This window comes from Biomphalaria glabrata, chromosome 12 (assembly GCF_947242115.1).
Source record: "Biomphalaria glabrata chromosome 12, xgBioGlab47.1, whole genome shotgun sequence".
NCBI lineage: Eukaryota > Metazoa > Mollusca > Gastropoda > Planorbidae > Biomphalaria > Biomphalaria glabrata.
The window spans coordinates 6,251,265-6,271,722 of NC_074722.1; the positions used below are offsets into that span (position 1 = coordinate 6,251,265).

The following is a 20,458-nucleotide window of genomic DNA, read 5'->3' on the forward strand; positions in this document are numbered from 1 at the left end:
AACAAAACGTGTACAAGGGAGAAACAAAACGTGTACAAGGGAGAAAACAAAACGTGTACAAGGGAGAAAACAAAACGTGTACAAGGGAGAAAACAAAACGTGTACAAGGGAGAAACAAAACGTGTACAAGGGTGAAAACAAAACGTGTACAAGGGAGAAAACAAAACGTGTACAAGGGAGAAAACAAAACGTGTACAAGGGAGAAACAAAACGTGTACAAGGGTGAAAACAAAACGTGTACAAGGGAGAAACAAAACGTGTACAAGGGAGAAAACAAAACGTGTACAAGGGAGAAAACAAAACGTGTACAAGGGAGAAACAAAACGTGTACAAGGGAGAAAACAAAACGTGTACAAGGGAGAAAACAAAACGTGTACAAGGGAGAAAACAAAACGTGTACAAGGGAGAAACAAAACGTGTACAAGGGAGAAACAAAATGTGTACAAGGGAGAAAACAAAACGTGTACAAGGGAGAAACAAAACGTGTACAAGGGAGAAAACAAAACGTGTACAAGGGAGAAACAAAACGTGTACAAGGGAGAAAACAAAACGTGTACAAGGGAGAAAACAAAACGTGTACAAGGGAGAAAACAAAACGTGTACAAGGGAGAAAACAAAAACGTGTACAAGGGAGAAACAAAATGTGTACAAGGGAGAAAACAAAACGTGTACAAGGGAGAAACAAAACGTGTACAAGGGAGAAAACAAAACGTGTACAAGGGAGAAAACAAAAACGTGTACAAGGGAGAAAACAAAACGTGTACAAGGGAGAAAACAAAAACGTGTACAAGGGAGAAACAAAAACGTGTACAAGGGAGAAACAAAACGTGTACAAGGGAGAAACAAAACGTGTACAAGGGAGAAACAAAACGTGTACAAGGGAGAAACAAAACGTGTACAAGGGAGAAACAAAATGTGTACAAGGGAGAAACAAAACGTGTACAAGGGAGAAACAAAACGTGTACAAGGGAGAAACAAAATGTGTACAAGGGAGAAACAAAACGTGTACAAGGGAGAAACAAAACGTGTACAAGGGAGAAGCAAAACGTGTACAAGGGAGAAACAAAACGTGTACAAGGGAGAAAACAAAACGTGTACAAGGGAGAAACAAAACGTGTACAAGGGAGAAAACAAAACGTGTACAAGGGAGAAACAAAACGTGTACAAGGGAGAAACAAAATGTGTACAAGGGAGAAAACAAAACGTGTACAAGGGAGAAGCAAAACGTGTACAAGGGAGAAAACAAAACGTGTACAAGGGAGAAAACAAAACGTGTACAAGGGAGAAAACAAAAACGTGTACAAGGGAGAAAACAAAACGTGTACAAGGGAGAAAACAAAACGTGTACAAGGGAGAAAACAAAACGTGTACAAGGGAGAAAACAAAACGTGTACAAGGGAGAAAACAAAACGTGTACAAGGGAGAAAACAAAACGTGTACAAGGGAGAAAACAAAAACGTGTACAAGGGAGAAACAAAACGTGTACAAGGGAGAAACAAAACGTGTACAAGGGAGAAAACAAAACGTGTACAAGGGAGAAAACAAAACGTGTACAAGGGAGAAAACAAAACGTGTACAAGGGAGAAAACAAAACGTGTACAAGGGAGAAGCAAAACGTGTACAAGGGAGAAACAAAACGTGTACAAGGGAGAAACAAAACGTGTACAAGGGAGAAGCAAAACGTGTACAAGGGAGAAACAAAACGTGTACAAGGGAGAAAACAAAACGTATACAAGGGAGAAGCAAAACGTGTACAAGGGAGAAACAAAACGTGTACAAGGGAGAAACAAAACGTGTACAAGGGAGAAAACAAAACGTGTACAAGGGAGAAGCAAAACGTGTACAAGGGAGAAGCAAAACGTGTACAAGGGAGAAACAAAACGTGTACAAGGGAGAAACAAAACGTGTACAAGGGAGAAAACAAAACGTGTACAAGGGAGAAGCAAAACGTGTACAAGGGAGAAACAAAACGTGTACAAGGGAGAAAACAAAACGTATACAAGGGAGAAACAAAGCGTGTACAAGGGAGAAAACAAAACGTGTACAAGGGAGAAGCAAAATGTGTACAAGGGAGAAAACAAAACGTGTACAAGGGAGAAGCAAAATGTGTACAAGGGAGAAAACAAAACGTGTACAAGGGAGAAGCAAAATGTGTACAAGGGAGAAAACAAAACGTGTACAAGGGAGAAGCAAAATGTGTACAAGGGAGAAAACAAAACGTGTACAAGGGAGAAGCAAAATGTGTACAAGGGAGAAAACAAAACGTGTACAAGGTAGAAACAAAACGTGTACAAGGGAGAAGCAAAATGTGTACAAGGGAGAAAACAAAACGTGTACAAGGGAGAAACAAAACGTGTACAAGGGAGAAACAAAACGTGTACAAGGGAGAAAAAAAAACGTGTACAAGGGAGAAACAAAATGTGTACAAGGGAGAAACAAAACGTGTACAAGGGAGAAAACAAAACGTGTACAAGGGAGAAGCAAAACGTGTACAAGGGAGAAACAAAATGTGTACAAGGGAGAAACAAAACGTGTACAAGGGAGAAAACAAAACGTGTACAAGGGAGAAAACAAAATGTGTACAAGGGAGAAACAAAACGTGTACAAGGGAGAAACAAAACGTGTACAAGGGAGAAACAAAATGTGTACAAGGGAGAAAGAAAACGTGTACAAGGGAGAAACAAAATGTGTACAAGGGAGAAACAAAATGTGTACAAGGGAGAAACAAAATGTGTACAAGGGAGAAACAAAACGTGTACAAGGGAGAAACAAAACGTGTACAAGGGAGAAAACAAAACGTGTACAAGGGAGAAGCAAAATGTGTACAAGGGAGAAAACAAAATGTGTACAAGGGAGAAACAAAATGTGTACAAGGGAGAAACAAAACGTGTACAAGGGAGAAACAAAATGTGTACAAGGGAGAAACAAAATGTGTACATGGGAGAAACAAAATGTGTACAAGGGAGAAAAACATGTGTACAAGGGAGAGAAAAAACGTGTACAAGGGAGGGGAAAAAATGTGTACAATATTAAAAATCAGAAATCACCAGGATTCGAGCCCGGGACCCTCAGTTCGGAAGCCAAACCTTTTATCTATCAGCCTACGCGCAAACACAAACACAAGACATCGTGCAATGTTACTTTGAGAGTACTATGTCGCTCAATAAATAAATAAAAGCAATCTGTTGAGCTGGGTTTTAAAAACTTGAGCTGTTTGAGAAAACATATCGAGCATTCTGGGTTTTTCAAAAAAAAATCAAAGGAAACCTAAAATTGTACACTTCGATTTTTCGTCACTCACATGAAAAGAAGAAAAAAGACACTTTTACCTTGCCTTTGTGTTCTTTTGAAATGACACTTTAGAACTTTAATGTCTACTGACTAGCCATTTGTTCAAAAAAAGACTTCACGTTTTAACAAGCTATCTTTTGATTTATGTACTCCCTTGAGATCGGTAAAACGAAAAAAACTTCATTTTTTGTATGAATGTGCTGAATGGGGACACGACAATTCGTTCACTGACATTTCGTTCACCGACAAATCGTTCACGACTTTTCATTCACGCGACTATTCGTTCACCAGACATTTCGTTCACCCGACAATTCGTTCACGCGACTATTCGCTCACGCGACTATTCGTTTACGCGACTATTCGCTCACGGACTATTCGCTCACAGACAACTTGTTCACCGACAACCTGTTCACCGACAGTTGGTTCACGACAAATCGTTCACGCGACAAATCGTTCACTAAAAATTCGTTCACAGACAAATTGTTCACAGACAAATCGTTCACTGGATATTTCCAAAAACAAAAAAATTGCTAGAGATCGGGCCTGATCCGAAATTCTTTGTTAATTTTTGTTTGTTTGTTGTTAATATTTTGTTAATGAGGACAGTATGTGATAAAAAATTATACTTAAAAGAAAAAAGAGATCTTACAAGCAAGCTGAAACATTTAAATGGGACCTCACTTTACTATAGGTAACATTTTTACTTTCAACATGTAGGCCTTCTTTTACACTCATGTCCATCATGTGGTCTTGTTCGACCTACCCATATTTGCTTATCTTCTTAATAGCAGTCCAGATGTTTAATTAACATACCCATTTTATTGATATCTTATTAACAAAAACAAATCTTATCTTATATAATACAGACGTTTCTTCAAAAAAGAAGATGATTACGTCCTACGCGTCATGCATTCTGCCAAGTCACTGGTTTTCCTGGCTAGCTCAGACACACTAGTATTTTTTCCACAATCCTTACTGTGTTTTTACGAAAGATAATTTAGATTTTTAACAATGGTACTAGATTTGGTACAATATATGGTTTCACTGTTCAACTCTGAACGTCACATACTAGATACAGATCTAAGGTTAATACTTATCAATTAAGACATCTAAGAAAAAAAAAACTAATTACATATACAGCACTAGGAAATATTTTGGTTCCCTATCAAAAAATTATAAATTTATCGCAATACAACAAAATAAAATTGTTTCAATAAATTTGTTATTGAAGTCCAAGCAATCAAATTAGTCTACCAATGGGTGGTCACATATAGAAACAAGTTAACTAAAATAAAAATAAAATAAAACTTCTTTTAAACTTGATGGAAAGTACTATACTAGTGTCTAGTAGACATTTTCAATGTTAACAGATTGAACATGTGTATAGGCAATGTCCAATAAAGTTTTATTACTTCCAGAGGAGCCAGTCTGTCTAGCACTCAACTAGGTGTTAACTAGAGTATCCGGATGAATGGGTAGATTCACAGTAGATGAAAAAAAAAGAGGGGGGTTTAAAGGTATATTAAAGGTGAAAGTAAAAATGTTACCTAAAGTAAAGTGAGGGCCCGTTTACATTTTTCAACTAGCTTTTTTTTTTTCTTTTTTTTTTTCTTTTAAGTATAATTTTTATCACATAGGCTACTGTCCTCATTAACAAAATATTAACAACAACAACGAAATTAAATAAACTCAGATTTGACCTGATCTCTAGATTTTTTTTTGCATTTGGAAATAATAGCTACAAAAGTTTTAATGTAAATAAATTAAACACGCGACGAGAATATATAATATAAACAATATGTTACTATCCAGTGAACGATTTGTCTGTGAACAATTTGTCCGTGCCGTGAACGAATAGTCGCGTGAACGAAAAGTCGTGAACGATTTGTCGGTGAACGAAATGTCAGTGAACAAATTGTCGTGGAACCGTGCTGAATATTTTAGATATACTTAGAATACTACAAGCTAATCAAGAATTTTAATTGTTTCCGTTTGTTTGTTGTTGTTTTACTATGAGCCATTTGAAAAAAAAAATTAAAAATCTTCTTTTGCAGAAGATCAAGTTGGCGGCAGTAAAGACACCTGGCTACTTCAAGTGCTAAGAAAATGGTGGCTATTTCGTTCTTGGAGCTAGATAACAAGCAAAATTTTAAAAGAACTACTTAAGATAAAAACAAAGTTTTTTAAAAAGGGAATAACTCCATATTTACAACATATCTCAATACTGTAAGAATTTTCCTTTTTCGATATCAAACAAAATTAAATAATTACCACCATTTATTTAATTATTTTAATTGATTCTTATGTTGTCATTGACCCAAAAAATCTGCAAAGTTGACCCGAGAATGGGAAGTGGGAGAAATAACATGTTCAGAATTTGTATCAGACAGACAGGGTTGATATACGCTTTGTAAAAATGGCACAGCTTAAAGACATTGCTACTAGATAGATATCTAGCAGAGGAACTTTATCAGACAGACAGGGTTGATATACGCTTTGTAAAAATGGCACAGCTTAAAGACATTGCTACTAGATAGATATCTAGCAGAGGAACTACCTAAGATCTAGACTCTGTGCCAAACAGTTGTAAAACTAGACTATGTGCCAAATAGTTGTAAAACTAGACTATGTGCCAAATAGTTGTAAAGCTAGACTCTGTGCCAAATAGTTGTAAAACTAGACTCTGTGCCAAATAGTTGTAAAACTAGACTCTGTGCCAAATAGTTGTAAAACTAGACTCTGTGTGTCGATGCTCTCACTTAAGATTGTTTTAGCAGTAGCTGTGGAAAGATGATAACCAGAATAACTGCCTCAAAATACAACACTGTGTGTACTTGTATTTCTGACACCAAATATAATTTAAGGTTTAGGATAGAGAATATTGTTAGGTATAACATCGAATATAGTCTAAAATATTTTATAAATATTATAAAGTATATTATTGAATATAAATTATATAAAAATGTATACATTTATATTAAATAGAATTATAAGTCCGGAGCTCAAACATCTGCCGAGATGGTTCACTCCATAAATGTGACTCCTTATCTTATATAACACAGATGTTACTTCAAAATAGCACTAGGGAAGAAGGAGCATTATGGTTCAGTGTTTTATGTATAATTGCTACTTTACTTTTGAGTCTTCTGTCCTGAAGGCTTTCTAAATTTAGTGATTTTACTAAAGGTGTTACTCTAGTCAAATGTGAATATTCGTTTGTATAGTTTGTTATTAATCTCACTGCTCTATTTTGTGTCAGTTCCAGTTTCTTAATGTTTTCTTGAGTTGAGGGGTCCCAAACAGAGGATGCATACTCTATTATTGGCCTAACCAAGGTTAAATAACATTTTAGTTTTATGTTCTTATTTGATTTAATGAAATTTCTTTTAATAAATCCTAATGCTTTGTTTGATTTTTTAAAATAGTTTCATCAACATAAGGATTTCATGACAGTTTTTCATTTATTATAACACCTAGGTATTTTGCGTTTTTAGTCTGTGTGATTGGTTTACCATGAATAAGATAAGTGGAATTTATTTGTCTTAGTTCTACAGATAACGCATAGAAGATTTATGAGCCTGTAGTATAAAAGTTCACATTCTACTGACACTGTTTAAAAAAAAAAACGGCTCGAGTGTCCCATTTACAACCACTCAATGTGCATAGATTTAGGTGCCTGGAAAAACATTTTTGTTTTGTTTTGTTTTCAATCATTTCCTATTTTTTAACTATCACGTGACAGAAATCACGTGATGTGTAGGGCAAGAAAATAGCATGTGATCATCATCTGCCCCCCCCCCTCTTTTTTTTTCTTTTGTCTTCCGTGGTCACGATTAGATTTCAAAGTTGAAAACCTAATTTCACCATCGCATGTTTCTGCTTCAAACATTTCGCAACGGCTACTTTTGGTCCTATGAGACCCTTTGTTTTTTGTTTTTTTTTTTTAAATTAAATATGCAGATTTTGTTTTGAAATACACGTACTATATTTTTAGCGGACACGAAAAGATGAAAAAGGCGTGATTGGTCTGTCACATTTATAGCTCAAAAGCTAAACACGCAACTGAAATTCTAATCGCACCATATTTTGTAGCTAAAAAAAAATGCAATCGCTGCTTTCATCTGCTGAAAAAAAAATGTCTGACAGACCAGTCTGGGGTGGAATCTTGTACACGCTATTTCTAGCAATTCCCTATTGTTTCTAGTTCTTGTTTGTGGTCAATAAGCTTCAGACGACAGGGGACTAATTCAGCTTATACCACCATTTAAACTAAAGTAATAATTCTTTCATTTGTTTGAGATACCAAACAAAATAATTTACTACCAATAGTTAATTAACTAATTGGTTAATTTTTTAAATTGATTTTATACTTGTCTGGTAAAAGAAATAATTTTGCAAAATTTCATCTTGATCCGAGATTGGGTGTCTGAGAAATAACGTGTACAAACTTTTGGCCATACAGACACACAGTCAGAGTAATTAGTTAATTAACTCAAGGGAATGAGAAGCTTGAGAACCCTGAGAAGGCTTTAGCTTATAAGTTCGAATTCAGGTCTTTCCCTTTTTTTAACAAAAATTGTTTTTATAAATACTTTTTTTATTGTAAGTCTAGATCTATTACAAATCTAATTAGGCTACATGACTGATCCAAACTAATTGATACAAGTAGTCTCAATCTAACCTCTGCTGTTGTTGTTTTTTTTCTAATTATTTTTTTTTTTATTTTTCTTGCTTCATGTTAAATGTAATTAATGGCAACATCTGGTGTGTAAGTGTACGTGCGTGTGTGTGTTTTTTTTTCCCGCCTCGTCGTTACCCTGTCGTGTGAACGTTTATGAGAGGAAACAGGAAACCATAACCTCTAGTTGGCTTCCGAAGTACAGCATTCAAAACATTGAACGTTGTGGTGGCGGCATTCTAAAGGTCGGTGACACTATACACTGTGGAAATACGACGGTCTCCTCTTGGGTCTCGGCCTCCGCCCTCGTCACGGCAGGGACAAGAGAACAATGACTCAAGGACCCGAAAAAAAAAAATGAATGTTCTCAGAGCATCATGTTATTGGTGGGGACGCCTTCGGACAAGGATCCTGCTCTTTTATATAGCTTCCGGAAGAAATCCTTCCCATTAGTTGGGGGTCTCAACGGCGTTTGGAACGACTCTATTAATATGTAGGTTGCAGGTCGGTATGTGCCGTCTGCTTATTTGTATTCTTAGAAATAGACCTGCTATATAGACGTATATATTATTTTAAAACTGGTGAAGTATTAACTGAATAAAAAAAAAACATACACCGGTTTCTACAATTAATGTTAAAATAAACAGTTTGCTTTCAAAAGACAACAAAAGTAGCCGTTGCTCCTAAATATAGAAAGACACAAAATAATGTGAAATTGGATTTTCAATATCTTCACAAAGCTTATATCAATACATTCTGTCTGTCTGTCTGGTACAAATTTTGTACACGTTATTTCACCCACTTCCCATTCACGGATCAAGTTGAAACGTGTACACAATTATACATTGTTCCTAACAAAGCATAAATCAATCAAAAAAGAACCTCGTTTTCCCAAACGGGGTCACAAAAATGTGTGTCCTCTTTTTAATATCTGGACACGGATTGTTTAGAGTGTCAGGTGTGGATACATTAATCTATAAGCAAACAAGGTCACAACTATAGCAGTCCGATTAATTTTTCCACAGATCTACTCTTATCTTATCTTATCTTATACATTACTCGGCTAAGTCGTTGGATTTTCCTGGCTCTATCCATGCAACCCAAAATCCAATGACAATAGAGAAAAGGGGCCCTTGTATGAATTTAATTTAGTCCTAGAATATGGAATAAGAAATGTGCCTTAAGTATCTCTCTGAGTATTATTATAGGTTGTGCGTGTGTGATTTAATTTCAATGCTAAAAACCGGTGATGTTAATTAACGAAACCATCGTTGCTTTGACACCATAAAAATGAATTAATTTTTGGTTTAATAAATTTGCATTTTGTGTTGCATAAAAAGAGCATGCCGTTTCCAATAATTCTATACCAAAAGTCACGTTTTCTAATTACAAACAAAAATGTTATTGAAGATTAAAGATTACAGGGTAGAATGTACAAATATGAAAAAAGAACAATTCTGTTAGAACGTGGAAAATAATTGCGGAGAGAAAGAGTTAATACCTTTATCTCTGTTGTTATTTAGAGAGGTACGGTTGAAAAAGCTTGAACTTAAAAACTAGGTTAAGAACAAGTTTTTATATAATTCTATTAACTATAATCGCTTAGTTCTAAAATCGACAATTTCAATTATGAAGATGAAATGTTATACACATGAGTGTGACATGACACACTTACCTGATAATAAGCAGGGGAATAGACCACTAGACTCTAGGTCTAGTTTTTAATTAGTAACGCGTGCAGACGAGAACACGTCTAGTTTATCTGTGTTGGTCTAGCCGTACGTAAATCCCTGAGCCTATATCCATGTCTATGTAGCGCTAAGATCACGTCATTACGCCATGTGAGAACAAGACTGCACTAAACACGGAGACTGTGCTGTGCTGGTGGCAGTCAAGTGAGCAGTTTATAAAAAAACAACAACACAACAACGCGAAAGAAAGAAACACCAGACGTTACTCAGAAAGCACTTGAGGGAACGTTCAAGTCGGTGGGGAACTAACTCTGTACAATGCGATAAAATTTGGCATGCCTGGTACTGCAAGTTATCCCCCTTCCTCGCTTAGCCGCAACTGTGGCTCGCCGGCAGCCAACTCACAATAAGTTTTTTCTAAATTTGTTTTCTTTTTTTTTTTTCTCTCTCTTCCTCCCTCCCTCCCTCTCTCTCTCTCTCTTTCTCTCTCTCTCTCTCTCTCTCTCAGCGTCCTTCCAGGCACCTGCCTGCCTTCGTGTCTTGGAGAAGATAAAATACTGCAATAAACGTTTTGCTAGTTAAGAGAGAGAGAAAGTTTTTAAAAAAAAAGGGGGGGGGGCGAGCTAAGCTATCTGGAGAGAGCAAAGCGAGGGGTGGGGCACCAATCAACAGGTTGGCCAAGGGCGAGCCTGAGTGTGATTAAATAAATAAATGCTCTTGTTTAGTTGTACAGCGATACATCTAACCGTCCGCTTTGGTTTGCAATTAAAGCAAGAAAGGTTTAGAACTGTGTAGCCGCGTGGGGCTCACTGCGATAGAGATAATTTATATAGGCAAGTGAACTGACGTACGAATCTATGACGTAAGGCTGACGTTGTTGTGAGCCTTAAAGATTTGGTTACATTCTTTTCTGTGGTGTCTTGATTTGTAAGTTAACCGTCAATTAGTACAAATAGTCTATAACACAATGTGCAAGTTACACGTTGAGAACTACAACTAGACTCTGAAACTGTGAGCAGTAAATGGAATACAAATGTATAACGCCTAATCGCCTATTTTCAATCACTCTGAATGTTTCTTGTATCTTTCTTGTATATTTGGATTTTTTTTAATCGATTTTTTTTTTATTTGTGTCTATTTTTTTTTATGGTAAAGTTATTTCTCTTTTGACAAAGCTTATATCAACTCTGTCTGTCTGTCTGTCTGTTTAAAAGTTTTTACACGTTATTTCTCCGACACCATTCTCTAATCAAGCTGAAATTTTGCGGTGGCTGAGCGGTAAAGCGCTTGACTTATGAACCAGGTTCCCGGGTTCAAATTCTGGGAAAGACTGGGATTTTTAGTTTCGGGATCTTTGGGCGCCTCTGAGTCCACCTAGCTTTAATGGGTACCTGACATTGCTTGGGGGGGGGGGAGTAAAGGAGGTTGGTCGTTGTGCCGACCACATGATACCCTCGTTAACAGTAGACCCTAACAGATTAACTTTACATCATCTGCGCAATAGATCACAAGGTCTGAAATGATAACTTTATTTCTTTTACCTGACAAAACAAGAATCCATTAAAAAAGATAACCAATCGGTTGATTAGCTTTTGATAATCAATAATTTTGTTTAGTATCTCCAACAAGGGAAATAAAGAAACCGAAAGAGGAGAAAGAGATTCATAGAGAGAAGAAGAGAATTGAGAGAACGACAGAAAGAGCGAAAGAGAAGGATAAAAAACTAGGTTACAAAGACAGTTTGTGTAGAGACACAAACTCAAAATCGGCCCCCGAAGTGGTCCACCCAGGCAGGTAAAAAGGCAGGTTTTAATATTATCAGAATGAAATTCTATCAAAAGACAAATGACAGAGAAGAATGGAGAAAGAAGGTTGACGGATCTTGTGTGGTGCCCCAGCGGTCCACAGACCAAAGGATAGGTGAAAGTGAATGTGAAGTTAGATGTAAACCTAGCCTAATTGATGTCTTATAATGAATATATTATTGCTCTAATTGTTTTGTTCTTATTCCTAAAGAACAAACATTTCCATAAAAAAAAAATTTCCTTTAGTTCAGTGTTCCATTGCCATTATGCAATGCTTCAGTTCACGCGATAATATGAAAACCTACTTATTAATTGTTGTTTTAAATTATGTCCAACTTATATGCATACTAAATAGATTTTTTCTCTTAAAAAAAAGTAAAAATTTTGTTGTGTGTAAATGTAGAAGTAAGTAAAACAAACTTACTTAACTTAGCAATACAAATGTAAAAAATGTTTGCATAAATATGTTAAAATATGATATACAGGTATTGTCAACTTTCCTAATAAGGGGCCTCCCGTGTATGTTACTATTAATAGTGAATAGTTGTAAAAGTGGTGTATTTTTACGAAAAAACTGCTTGCTTAAGTGATATTAAAAATTAGATTTTTCGCTTTCAGAAAAGAAAAAAGTAGCCGTTGCATCAGAACTTTGAATGTTCTAAAATATTATGATGTTGGATTTTCACTTTCCTTTCTTGTTTAGGAGATCTAAACGGGACGGACGGACGGACGAACAGACATTCCACAGAAAACTAATAGCGTCTTTTTCCCTTTAGAGAGCCGTTAAAAAAAAAGAGAAAATGGAGAAAGAAGATAGAGAGAATAATTTTCAAAAACTTTTGACAACAGCAGTTCTGTCCTGAAGATTCACTTAGTGGTCGCCAGCCTTTGTAGTAAGGCACTAGATTGACTAGAACAATAAAAAGGATGTCTATAAGTTGCAAGTCAAATCATAAGCTGTAACAGTAAGGTGTTTGAAGAATAAGGTAACTTATACAGATGTTTAATTAAATTCTATTTCTTGTCAAATGTAATAACACTCTTGACCTCCGTGCCGAAGAGAGTCTCGAATTTCAGTAAAGACCACCCAACTCTTTTACGTTGAGGAAGTGAATGGTCGTTGTTCTGGCCACATCACGCTGTCTTTAACCGTCATACATACTTATTTATATTTACATGACTGTAAAGTCCAATCCTCGCTTTAAAAGGCCGGCCGCATAAGTGGGATGGGTAGGTTTGGTTAGCTTCAGATAGGCCTGCTTCTTCTCTCAGTTTTTTTTATTTGTTTGTTCGGCGCTCGTTCACGCTGGTCAGTGGTCACTCTTCTTGCTTCATATCTCGTGACCCCGTCATCCATAGAAACAAATGATCTCTACAACATTTAGCCCCTTAGATCGAAAGGTGTAAAAGGTGTAAGAATTTTTTTTTTCATATTTCGTTTCGTTTTTAGCGGTCCAGATGGAGAGAGTTGTTTGAGTTGTCTGTCCGTCAAGTTTTCCTTTTAAAAAATGCACAATCATCTTCGTTGATCTTGAACTTTGTCCAATAGCTTCTTGTAGTCTTCCGAAATATGCACATAGGTATAAACTATAAACTATAAATAGAAAGATTTATAATTGTAAGGGAGGATATCCAACTACATGTATTTCATATCGTAATTGATAATTACAGACATTCCTTCAAAATAATCACGTCCTATCGCATGCCCATGTGTTAATCTAGTCGTGCATATAATATATATATATATAACGTAAAGTTTCCCTTTCAGAGTCAGATGGTGTAAACTGTAAAGGTCATCTGTTTCTATGGCCTACTATTGACGAGAGTGTCATGTGACCAGCACAACGCCTTTACTTTTCCCCAACTAATGTCAGGTACCTATTAGGAGCTGGATGGACTAAGAGACGCCCAATGATCCCGAAATTTAAAATCCCATTTATGTGCATATATATTAATTAAAGACTTAAACTCTGCTAAGTGATTGGTGTTTTTTTTTTCAGGCAACCCATTTCATTGTAGGCACTAGGAAAGAAAGAGCACCACAACGGATTTGTCCTGCGCATAAGAAATGTGCAGAGCATAAATCGCCTTTATTGTTTTCAGTAACGCGAGACTTATACAAGATGGTGTGTTACCTTAACTACTGTAATAGTTCTGTTGTAGAGTGATAGTCTATATAGGTTGACAAAGTGCGTATCCTATATCACTTTGGACTGATAAGGCTTGACGCAGTTTAACTCAATGGAATACGTGTGCGTGTGTGTGCGTGTTGATGACCATGCTTACGTGTGTGTGTGTGTGTGTCCTCTTTTTACAAACGGGGTCAGGGAATCAACAACTTAAAATAGACGCTTTAAAATCCAGCTGTTAATCCAAGCATGAAGTCATAAACGTTACAGACAATAAACTAACCAAAGATAATAATAATATAAGGCTTGTCTTCGAGTCCTAAGATTAGTGAGGAATGCAGTATTTTCCGTGGCTACGCAAACTAAGTTGTGACCTACATATTTTGTCACATCCATGGCAAGCATAACGATTGTCCGCCGGTGGTCGATTTTCTTTCGCCGACTACGCCTGTCCTCGACAGCGGATTTTCTTTTGGTCTCGAATGTTTATCCCGCGGCCTTTGTGAGTGACCTCCATCAGTCTCGTTCTGAAGCCGCATGCAGCCAGGCGCACTCTTCTATGTCAGCTAAGGCATGTTGGCGCCTGAGCAGGTCTTTGAAGCGTTTCCGTGGGGCGCCTCTGTTACGTCGACCACCTTTTAGCTCACCAAAAAAAAGACTGCTTTTGGCATACGTTCGTCCCCTTTACGTGCCCTGTCCAGCGTAACTGTTGAACCAAAGATATCCATAGAGTCAACAGTAACGTTTCCCTTTCAGACCTTGCGACCTATCAAGTCTACGCTTCGTTCCTAAACTGGATCTTACTGATGTGCAGTATTCTACATGCGCAACAGTGGCGTAGCTAGGGTGGGGAAGGAGGGGGGAGAATTTGAAAATCCCTTCGTGCCCCCACTAGAGGGGGCCCCCAAGTGAGTTTTTTTTTTTACATTTAAAATTAAATATTACGCAGCTGCACGCTCCCCCCCCCCCCCTCCCCAAAGAGGTCAAGCCCCATAGGCCCCCAAACGATGAGAAATTCCTAGCTACGCCCCTGTTGCGCAATACTACCAAATTTACACATTTTCTTATTATTTTAATTAATAATATTCATTTCCCGCCGTGCTTGCCTAGATCATGCTGATGTGGCAAAGGTCAAAGATGGGGCTGCGTAGCCACGGGGAATTACAGATCTCTTTAGTCATCTTCGGACTCGAAGACGCGTCTTATTATAATTATTATCAATTAGTAATAGTACCCTTTAAAGAGAATACACAAAGTAGGAAACTCGGTCTCCGATATAAACCTACTATATATTAAACAAACACTACAGCGCCATCCGCCTTGTGGTCAGCGATCCACAATACCCTCGTGAACTTGGTAGAGGTTGTTGGCCATGTTTTAGCAAATGAGACTTAAGGTTCTCTCCACTTGTGAACGCATAGACCTACTGTTTGTGATAGACATGTTCCAGAGTTATGGCCCTTTGACAACCTCTTGGTAGGGTCGCATTTATCTAATAAGTTGTAACTGGAGATGGCGGGCGGTGGATTTTGTTGGGTTGGGGGGGGGGAGGGAGGTGGGGGAGAGGAAGTGAATGCTTGTAGCTTACAAATAAAAAAAATTGGTTTAAAACCTGGTGCCTTTAAAGCATGAAGCGGGTTGCTTGAATCAGCCAGGAAAACCAATGAATTAGCAGAGTTTAAGTCTCTAATTAACATGCACGAGTAGATTAACACATGGACATTGTCTTCTCTTTCGAAGGAATGTCTGTAATTTAATGGCGGCCTGGTCGTGTGGTACGCGCTCTGGACAGTCGTTCAGTGGTCTCGAAGGTCCAGGGTTCGAATCCTCCCTGCTGCAATCTTCAGTCATCCACTTGGTTAGAATGTCAGAATCTGAAGGAACATCTGAAATGTGTCAAACATTTTACAAACATTGTTTTTTGAAAGATAAGATCAGAACAGAGTTCATTGAAAGTTTAATGTCTAGAAGTCATGGGGAAAAAACTGGCAGGTTGACTCTATGAAAATACTTTTTTGTTTTGGTCCTAAGTAATAGGTAGCATTTATATTACAAACTCGTGTATAGGTGGTTCAAGACTTACTATTATATGAGTTCCAACAGTTAACCAATCAATCGATCAGGGGCGGACCCGTGGGCAGGATCGAATTACGTCTGTGAAACTGCTACTGAATGAGCCATTTTGAAGGGCCTAAAGTCCCCACTTTGCCCTTTATAAAGGAATTTTAAAAAGACTTAACAATGCCTAATACAAGCATAACCCATTTTATGTAATAATGGATTAGCCTACATTTATATACCGTGCTTCTATTATGCATCAATCTTTTATATGCACTAAATCAATGTTTTTCAAAAGTTTCCCATAACGGAACACTTCGAACATTTTGAGTATTTGCGGAACACTTTTTTTTTAGAGAGGTTAATTCAAACGGTGGCCTACTAGCTAATTATTCCAGTAGTTTGTAGAATATTCATGCCTCGAGGAACATTAAGGTTTCGCGGAGCACAGTTTGAGAAACACTGCACTAAGTGATTAACAAACAACAAAAGACCTCTACTTCTTAGAGTTAGGATTTGCGTTAGAGTAAACAATCTTCGGATAAATCTATAACTGGACTCAGTAACTTATTCTTCTTCGTTCTCATTTATATTTTGGAGGGTTCAGACTGATGAACTGTGCAGTGGTGTCCAGATATGGCAGCTCTCCATATAGTTTTTTGTTTTATAGGGAGGTTTGGGGCCAGTGTCTTGTTTGGGTCGCTCGATATAGTATGCAGCTTTGGAGGACATGGTCGGCATTCTCAGAGGATGGTCCACACGGGCAGATCTCACTAGTTCCCATTGTTATTGTCCGGAACATGTGTTATCTCATTCTGTTGTGTCCGGTTCTGAGACGAAATATAATAGGTTGATCTGGTCGGGGCAGATAGTAGTAGGCATAGCTTTTCTCGAAGTTTGAGTGGGAGCTGGTCCATTTCTCCTTTATTCTATTCTATTTTTTTTACAATGTTTATATCAACTCACTATGACTGGTAAAATGTTTGTACACGTTATTTCTCCCACACCTCTAATCTCGGGTCAAGCTGAAATTTTGCACAATTATTTCTTTTATCTGACAACATAAGAACCAATGAAGGTGGAAAAACAATAAGTTAATTAACTATTGGTAATAAATAAATTTGTTTGGTATCTCGAACAAGGGAAAGAAATTTTAATCGACTGAAGTGGCTGTGTAAGCAGAATTAGTCCCCTTTAAAGGTAGTCATCTGAGTCTTATTAAAAACAAACTTAAAAATAGGACAACACTATAGAAACAATAGATAACTCTACAATCTCCCATGTTAATAAGCTCTCCATGAACAGAGTGGTTACCGTGTTGGCTTGAGAAGCCTGAGAAGGTTTGAGCCATGAGTTCAAATTCAGGTCGTTCCCCCCCCCCTTTTTTTTTTATATAAATGCTTTTTTTAAATTCTTACTTCAATTTAATTACATAACTGATCCAGACTAATTGATACTAGTACGCTTAATATAAGCTTTGTGTTGTTGTTTTTTTATTTTTTAAAAATATTTTCTTGTTTCATTTCCTCAGTCATCAATACATTTCCCGAATAATATCGATTTCTGGTTCTGTTATCATAGCACAAAGTGAATATCAAATCCCAAAGTAAACATCTTGATATCTTAAAAACGGTGAAAAACAACTTGAATAACTGAAACACAAAGAAGAATACTTAATGTTAAAATCATTTACGGTCAAATAATAGTAAATTTAAATAACACCATTTTAATCTAGCACTACACGCAAGAGTGTGAGTTTTAATGTTAATATTAGTTATAAATTGTTTCGTCTTTTTTTTTTTACATTCTCTGTTTTTTAATACAATTTTTTTTTTGTTTATTTACTTGCCTTTAACAAATGGAATCGGCGCTGTTATTTAACCGAATACTTATGATGTGGGAAGCGTGGTCGAGAGGCTAAGTACGCTTGAACTTGGTTTGGCTTGGCTACACCCGACTCGACACCCGACTCGAGCAGAGCTGTGTTTACTGGGCGCTTAAAGGCAGAACGGAAAACCTTCTCCCAGATACCCCCTCCCACTGGTTCAAAAATGAGATTGGACCATAGCGGTCTGAGCATGCTATAAGCATGAAAGTAGCGCTATATAAAAGCTATAATTATTATATACTATAGTATCGATTCCTCTGCCCTGTGAAAACAAGCACGAAGTCTTTCTGACGTTTTTGTACAAGTATAGGAAGAAGGCTTGGAAATTGGGAGGGGGGGGCAAAGCTTGGTGCTGATTTTGCTAATTAAATGCATGCACCTGTACTGTTGTACTCTACATTTGCATTGAGCAGACGAGTCATTAAAACATCGTTAAACTTTTATGCTTTAGATTAAGTCTCCAAGATCATGAATATCTAGAATTTCAAGGGGCTTAATTAAGTAGTTAAAAAGATTTATGGTTATTAATAACTAAGCTTATCATAACTATAGCTTTGGTATAAATAGCCATAAATATCGCTAGCACATGATATCTATATTGAATGGAGAAGGAGACATGCTATTAATAGTAGGATATGGCTGCCTGGTCTTGTGGTGTACGATTTATACTGTTTTCTCGATGGTCCCTGCCATCCAGCCAATTATATAGTGAGTTAAAGTAAAATAAAGTAAAGTTTCCCCATTTCAGAGCATGCGGTCTATAGGGCGGGTGATGTTAAGGTCATCTGTATCTTTGGCCAACAGTAAACGAGCAAGGTGTTATGTGGCCAGCACAATGACCAACCGCCTTTACTTTCCCCAACAAAAGTCAGGTACACATTAGAGCTGGGTGGACTCAGGGGTGCCCCTAAAAATCCCGAATTCAAAATCCCAGTCTTCACCGAGATTCGAACCCAGGAACCAGGTTCGGAAGCCAAGAGCTTAACCACTCAGCCACCGCGCACCCCGCACTACTAAAGCCTTCACCTAATTACTTTATCAAAACACTACGTCATACATATCCTAACTGCCAGTACATTCATAATTATTTTTTATTCTCATTAAATCAATGAAACTTATCTGGATGACACCATTCAACCTATGTTATGGATGACCCTTTAATGTTTTGACGTGTGAAACGGAGCTGTGGGTATTTTTAAATTAGAGGTCAAGTGACTTGGTCACTTCTAACAGATTATCAGATGTTAGCTTTTGTTCACATAATTCATACGTTTATGCCCTTGTCATGTATCCAAGTTTAGTTTCTAAGTTAATTTTTAGTGGGTTAGTAAATTTATTTACTGGGGAAGTCCCATGGTATTTTTAGAGGATTTTTTTTTTTAATTGGTTAGACCTAGACGTAGACTATACCAATTTGTTATAACAGTGATGCCCAGGACCAAATTCGGGCGCGCGATGTGGCTCTATCTGGCACGTCGAAATAGATAGTGGTTGAACATAACAAGCCTAATACAATAATAATAGAAATATTTTAGCAATTGTTTTTTGTTTAGCGCAATTTCATGCATTTAGCGTTCTTTTAGCCCGACAGACAGGCAGACAGAGTGAGCAGATATAAGCTTTGTAAAAAGGTTGAAAAATGTATTTTCCCTAAATTAGGACTCTCGCTTTTTCTTTGATGGATTTCATTCTAATCAACTCAAGAAAACATTGAGAAACTGGAACAGACACAAAATAGAGCAGTGAGATTCATAACAAACGAATATTCACATTTGACTAGAGTAACACCTTTAGTAAAATCACTAATGTAGAAAGCCTCAGGACAGAAGACTCAAAAGTAAAGTAGCAATTATACATAAAACACTGAAACATAATCTTCAAATACAAAAACAAAATTTAATAACATACTCAGAAAGACACAAAGATAAAGGCACATTCCTCATCCCATATGCTAAGACAAATTTGTACAAATACTCCTTCTTCCCTAGTGCTATTAGAGCATGGAATGGGTTGCCTGAGCTAGCCACCAGGAAAACCAGTGACTTGGCACAATTTAAGTCATTGGTCAATATGCATGACTGAATGCATGATGCGTAAGACGTAATCATCTTCTTTTTTGAAGTAACGTCTGTAGTATATAAGATAAGATAAGATTGTATTCTAAAATTCATATTCTTTTTTTTTCTCTGAAAAGAAAACAACGTTTGTTGTTTCTGTGACAATTGTTGACAGTAGTTTTAGGATCTAGAACAGTGCCGCTTCTGTCTTGGGCTAGCCGTGTCCTAAGCATCTTTTGTGTAACACAGTGAATCAATTCTGCATCATTTTGGGCGGTGTTCTGTTGATATCAACGCGAAAGGGACTTTGTAATAAAATATTTATGCGTTGATGAAATGGTAGAGACGAAGAAACGAAAAGTAGACTCTGAAGGTAGAAACTTACGGAAAAAGGTGGACAGATCTTTGCTAGCAGTGTTGAAAGCTAATTTGTCCTGACAAAAAAAAAAGCAGTTGAAGCAGTCAGCCTTTCTGGCATGCCAACTACAAAACAAAGCGGACGAGATGAGTAAAAGAATCTCCATTCAACTAAATGACAGAGCAGCAGATTTCGAAATGTTTTTTTATTATTGCCGCTGAGAAGTGCCCCTACAGATTTGCATTTGAAGCTGATTGACCTACAAGCTAGTCATTCGTACTTGATAAATTTCGAGCAATGCAGACAATTGATTTCAACGCCGTGTTGCCGGCCTAAACCTTTCACATAGAAGATGTGATATGCCATCACAATGTTTACAAGCACTCATTTCAGTAAACAAAGTTTTTCAGTAATAAAACGGGTGAAACCCATGTTACATAATCGCCCTACCGGGTGTAGGTAGGAGACTAGAATCACGGGTTTCTAATAAAACTATTTAAAAA

At 37.1% G+C, this 20,458-nt stretch overlaps 1 protein-coding gene across 1 annotated transcript in view; it reads right to left on the reverse strand.

Annotated features, from left to right (window-relative positions):
- LOC106053482 (uncharacterized) overlaps positions 1-10,035 on the reverse strand; it is a 58,553-nt gene extending 48,518 nt beyond the window's left edge. Inside the window, exon 1 of the mRNA XM_056005801.1 lies at positions 9,645-10,035. The gene's annotated coding sequence lies outside the window, so the exon portion shown is untranslated. The remainder of the gene's footprint in view (positions 1-9,644) is intronic.
- Positions 10,036-20,458: the final 10,423 nt, after the last annotated feature.